This window comes from Arachis ipaensis, chromosome B02, assembly GCF_000816755.2.
Source record: "Arachis ipaensis cultivar K30076 chromosome B02, Araip1.1, whole genome shotgun sequence".
NCBI classification, from domain to species: Eukaryota; Viridiplantae; Streptophyta; class Magnoliopsida; order Fabales; family Fabaceae; genus Arachis; species Arachis ipaensis.
In genome coordinates this window covers 89,168,424-89,174,872 of record NC_029786.2, presented here as the reverse complement: position 1 = coordinate 89,174,872, position 6,449 = coordinate 89,168,424, and the positions used below count along the sequence as shown (strand labels likewise).

Below are 6,449 nucleotides of genomic sequence, written 5' to 3'. Positions count from 1 at the left end.
CAAAAGGGAAGGTGAAACTTGTGAAAAGAAATTATACAAGCTTTTTGAAAAATATGACAAGAATTCTTTCAGCTAATGAAGCACAAAGACCTAGTATTCAATCTTCATCCATGGCCCATATGCCTAAAAGTGTAAGCAAGAAGTGACTTGTGATTGTTGGTGTAAGCAATGTTTAACATATTTTAATTTTCTTATATTATTAATTGCCATTTTTCTATCCTAACAAGATAGTTTATTTCTATTTTGTTAGATATTGATGAAACGTAACCATCAAACTGAGGTCTCTAGTGGAAAGAATCCACTTGATACATACTTGGATGAGCCACTTTTGTTAAATGATTGTTTTGAAGATTTAGATGTTTTGGAATAGTGGAAAGGATATGAGAATCGTTATGCAAAGTTATTAATCACAGCGCATGATTTATTGAGTATTCCAATTACTACGGTTGCTTTGGAATCTGCCTTTAGTATTGGAGCTCATGTCATTAACAAATATAGAAGTCGTATGTGAAAGAGCCTAGCAGCGGAAACGACACAAATGTCCAACACAAGAACAATATGGAAGCACTCACAACACAATATGGCAGCAACTATAACAAGCAAATATATAGCAAGTAAAGCAATAATAAGAACACACCGAGATTTTAACGTGGAAAACCCCCTCAATGTGAGAGGTAAAAACCACGAGTCGTCCAGACCAATGAAATAGCTCCACTATAATCAAATGAGATACAAGAGAGTCTCAAACAAAGCACAAAAATGTGCATATAACCAGCCAAAACATCAAAACACCAAAGCTCACAAATTAGAAGCAAGAAGATGAAATATACCCAAAAAAAACAGAGCTGCTATCGAAGCCAATTTCTCCCTCTGTAGACCTCCAATTAAAATCTTCACCATCCATAATAAAGAACAAGATGTGAAGAATTTACAGTTCAAATTTCACGTCGATCCAACGGTGAAAGAATGAGAAACTGCCATTCCAAAATTGCTGCTCTGTGTAAAAATGGGAAACCTAATTTCTCTCTTGCGAAGCCAATTTCTCTCACTGCAAATCTCCAATCAACATCTCCACCGACCAGAATGAAGAACAATATGATAGGAACATGCAGTTTAAATTTCAAGCCGATCCAACGGTGAACAACTGAGCAACTGCCATTTGAAATTTACTGCTTTGGGCAAAACGGGAATTCTATTTTTCCCCTTCTCTCTCACTTGGTGACTACTCTCTCTCTCTCTCACTCAATGACCCCCCAAAATCTGAACTAGAGTTGTGGTACAATGGGTGCAAGAGACACCCTCAAAATGTTGGGCTTGGGCCTCACAAAGGAGAGAAAAACCCAACAGTATGTTGCTAGAAAATGTTGAGGCTGTGATTTGTATTCACAATTGGAATAAAGGCATTGTTGTTAGTAATTCCTAATTAGATTGTTAGTTACTAATTTAATATTTATATAATATTTAAGTATTTATTTCTTATTTTAAATTTGGGTATTTTTCTAATTGTAGGTGAAGGTAAAAATATGATTCCTCAAGGTGCTAGGGGAGACGGTATTTCAACTTTCGGATCAGATTCAAATTTTATTGATTTGGAAGTCAATAATTGATTTGTGTATGTTGATTTATGAATTTTTTTTGGGTGTCTTGTTCTATTATGGATTATGTTGTGTTTTTTGTTTTAAGTGTAGTAGGATTATTTAATATGAATTTATGTGTGGATTATATGTTTACTTTATTATTGTTATGTTTGAGACCTTGAGACTTATTATTTATTAAGTTATTTTTATTATGGTTAATTTCACATAAAAAATTATTATGATTAATTAATTTTTTTAAGATTAATAATTAATTTAAGATATTCCTCTATATATTAAAAAACTAATCGAACCCGCCAGTCCACTCTTTGGCGGGGTGGGATAGCGAGTTGAACCCATAATAGTTTAGTAGGGCGGGTCGGCCCGGCCCATATTTGGGCAGGATTTGGCGGAGCGAGGTGGGCCAGCTTGCTTTACCACCCCTAGTTCGGTGCATTTGGAAAGACATTTTGGATTAATCAGGAATAATTTTTGGTGTTTTTTCAGTTTTTCTGTGATGCTGATGAGCAGTTTGTGCCAAAGGTTGGGATGAATTTTAACACACTTGAAGAAGTTAGACAATTTTACAAATATTATTCTAAACTTGTTAGTTTTTCTACGAAAATTTGGAACACAAATAAAAAGGGAAATGAAATTAAGAACAAATTGATTACATGTAATAGAGAGGGAAAATAGAAATCGAATATATCTCTAACTCAGAAGACAAATTCTTCAGCTGGATTAAATTGTCCTGCAAGAATTTATATACATATATTGAAGGACGTTGGTGTTTGGCTTATTTCGAAGGTTGGTTTGGATCATTCACATCCATGCTATCCAAATCAAGTAGAGATGCTTAAACAACACAGGCAGTTAAGCATGTTTGTATGCGTACAACTGAGAATAACGACGAAGCTGGAATCAAACCAAGCAAAACATATCAATCATTTATCACAGTAGCAGGTGATCATCGTGAATTAAGTTTTATTGAAAAATATGTGAGAAATTACATTACGAGGAAAGTCCATAATGTCTTCGAACTAGACGATGCCAAAGAATTTGGGAAATACTTATTAAGAATGAAAGAGAAGAATTAGAATTTCTTTCTTGAGCTTAAACTTGAGGTTGATCACTTAATCAAAATTGCTTTTTGGGCTGACGCAAGAAGCAGGACTGCTTGTGAGTATTTTGGAGATGTTATTTCATTTGAAACCACTTACAATACAAATAGGTAATTTGTTGTTCTGGTGTATGTGTTTTGTGAAACAACTTTCAGTGCATATGAGATTCTTCTTTCGGTGCATATCTTATTTCATTTGTGTTGTTGATTCAGGTATAATTTGGTTTTTGGTCCTTTTGTTAGTGTCAATCACCATGGTCATTCTACACTTCTAGGATGTCCTTTAATAAAAAATGAGAATATTCAATCATTCAAATAGTTGTTTGAATGTTGGCTTTGTTGCATGAGCGAAAAGTTCCAAAAGGCATTCTTACCGATCAATGTGCATCGATGCAAAGGACTATTGAGACTTGTATGCCCACAACCATTCATAGGTGGTGTATTCGGCATATTATGAAGAAGATTCTATAGAAATTAAATGGCTACAAGAGACACAAAGAAATTAAACAAGAGATAGGTCATGCTGTTTGGAACTCTTTTACAAAAGATGCATTTGATAGAAAATGGAATGATTTTCTTATGAAGTATGGTGTTGGAGACACTAAGTGGCTTTCAAGTAAGGGTAACTTTATTAGAATTAGCTGTTATTTTTACTGTTTGAATATTTATGTGTTTTGCTGCTCTGATAACGTTGTGAACGCGTATACTTTTCGGTGCATTTTGTTATGATTCACGTATTTTATCATTTTTTTTCAAAGCTTTTCGAATATCGTATTTATGGATCCTGTTTTATATTGATCACCACTTCTAGGCCGGGATGAGAAGCACACAAAGGAGTGAGAGCATACATGCTCTTTTTGACAAGTTTATCATGCAAAATAGCTCATTGATCTAATTCGTCAAACAATATGATAATTGCCTAGTAAGTAGAGAGCAAAGAGAGAGAGAGTCTGATGCTGCAGATTTTCATACTATCATACCGTGTACAACAAAATCATCAATAGAAGCTTAATTTCAGCATGTGTATACTCACCAGAAGTTTAGGGAAGTTCAAGCACAATTTAGAGGAAAGATGAATTATATCACAAGATCAACAGGGTCTGCTTTAGGTTTTATGGCATATGAAGTTATAAAATAGGTTTCTAACTCAACATTCAACAAGGTTGTGGTTACATATGACGCGACATCACAGGAAGTAAAATGCCAGTGCTTGTTATTCGATTCAAGAGGGATATTGTGCCATCATTCTCTGAGTGCATTAAGCTTTGAGCAAGTAGATAAAGTGACACCAAGATATATATATATATATATATATATATATATATATATATATATATTGGAATGATGGAGTAAGAACATAAAGAGGAGGCACACACATATCAAGAGCAGCTACGACGAGTCTTTATTGGAGCCAAGAAATAGGAGATTTGATGTTCTGGTGTTTCGGTTACAAAATATTTGTGAATTTGTATCAAAATTTGAGGAGTTGACTGCGATTCTACACCGCACTTATGATAATTTGATGGCTGAGATGCAAGAATATAAAGCTAAAAGTAAAGAGAAATGTTCATTATCTCACGAAGATACTTGCTTCAAAGATATTAACGAGCTTCAAAGCCCGCCACATGTGAGAACAAGAGGATGTTCTAAAAATATATTGGGATCAAATATCGAAAAACAAATTGCAAATACTTCAAAGAAAAAGAAAAAGAAAGCTCTAAGTGAGGTAAAACTGATGTGCTTTAAGTAGAGAAAATTATCTTTGTGCATGTTAATAATTGTGCTAATATATGATTTACTTTATGCAGTTGAACTTTTTAGATGGTGAATCAGTGGTGTAGTTAAATTCCAACCTTTATCATGGACAAATTATAAATTATCAGTATAGAGATTCAATGCAATAAGATAGATATATCAGTGTTTATTTGATTTAAATTAAGTATTTTGTTATACAGTTTTCGGTGCAATTTAGATAATGTTCTTCTTTTCTTTAATTTTGTGAACCTAGATTAATTCAGATTAACAGGATTTCAATACAATAAAGACAAATCTATAGAATTTTATCAAAAGCTTTGTAATGAATATTTACAAAGATGCAAAGAATGTGTTTATTTTAACTGAATAGTACACAGACTATTCAATACTTAACCAATATATAAATTCTTAACAATTTACAATATTTAACCTATACTGTTTCTATATCTCCTTATGAAAGTTATAAGCATTGTCGGTGTTTATTTGAATTAATTTCGATGTTCCTTTTGTAAGCATTCAGTGCAATTTAAGTAATGTTCTTTCTTCCTGCAATTGTGTGAACCTAGATTTATTCAGTTTAATAGGATTTCAATATAATACAGTACAGACAAGTTCATAGAAGTTTAATTTGGCAAAAGAATTTATCAAAAGATTATATTGATACAAAGACGTAAATGAAATGATTTTTTTAACTATACAGTACACAAACAATTCAGTACTCAATCAATGTGAAAATTCATAATAATTTACTATATACAAACTATCTACTATCAATATATCTTGAGAAAAATTTACAAAAAAACTTGACAAGGTAGTGAAAGGCTTCAAGAGTCTTATGACTTCAAATTCAGTAATTACTTTATCTCTCACCTAATTTATTTCGTGAAAGAGAATAATCAGAGCATATTCTAGCCTAAAATTATCAACTTCTTCCTACAATTGAAACAAATTTATTAGCCTGTGTTAATTTTTAGAAGTAGATAAACCAACTACGTTTATTGATACATACTTGTTTTCAATTTTTCCATTCATATTTCTCCTTTTTTTTTTATCTTTTTTGGATTGATTATCTCTAGCCATTTTATCATATATATTGTGCAGTCCCAGCTGATAAATAAAAATGAAATAACACAGTAAAATAGGTTTAATACGAGAATAGAAATAACAATACAATTGGAAAGAATAATAAGAAGATAAATACTTTGTTCGTTGATCATTGATGGTAATATATAGGGGTTCAAAGCCCTATTTATTGTCTACATCCACCAATGATTTTGCTCCAGCATAAACCATCATTTCTAATGTTATCAAACTCTGAAAATCACAGAAAACTAATTATTTAATGAAGAAAAGCCGATTAAAAGAGGTGTACCTTATTTGATATAGACTTGTACCGAAATTATTTAATGATTGCAACACAGAAGCAAAAGTTCAAAACAATCACACAAACAAGAGAATTTATAAAAAAAATCGTAAATAATTTACAACAAATTTATTCATTTTTGTTCTTTTCTCATGGGGAGATTCTGAATGGATAGGGTCAAGTACATAAAAGATTTTCTTTTGCACATCTGCAATCCATAATCACTAATGTCCACTATAGCAAATTGGGGCAAATAGCTGAAGTTTGGGTAAATAGGACAATTTTTTTGTCTAAATAAAACCGAATAAAAAAAATTATTTAAGAAATGAAAACTTACATATGGATGGGATGCTAGCTTCTTGTCCAGAAAAGGGAGCTACTCCTTATATGCATTGATGTTATAGGCCTTGTTAGTTGTAGGATCAATCTACTTGTGCTGGTACTACATCAACATGTTATTCTACACCGAAATAATTACTTTTAGCACACAATATACTTTCAAAATGCAACAAAATTGATGTTAAAGTTAAATGGTAGTAGAGCTTACCACCATATCAGATGGGACACAGTATATCTGTTCCTCAAATCTTTTGATTTTTTTCTTGTTAAGAATTTGGCACATTACGAAGACCACCTA

General features: G+C 32.2%; 1 long non-coding RNA gene across 1 annotated transcript in view; it reads left to right on the top strand.

Annotated features, from left to right (window-relative positions):
- Positions 665-6,449, top strand: part of LOC110267944 — a 10,521-nt gene continuing 4,736 nt past the window's right edge. Inside the window, exons 1-2 of the long non-coding RNA XR_002355930.1 lie at positions 665-1,346; positions 3,640-3,642. This is a non-coding gene — a long non-coding RNA (uncharacterized LOC110267944). The remainder of the gene's footprint in view (positions 1,347-3,639; positions 3,643-6,449) is intronic.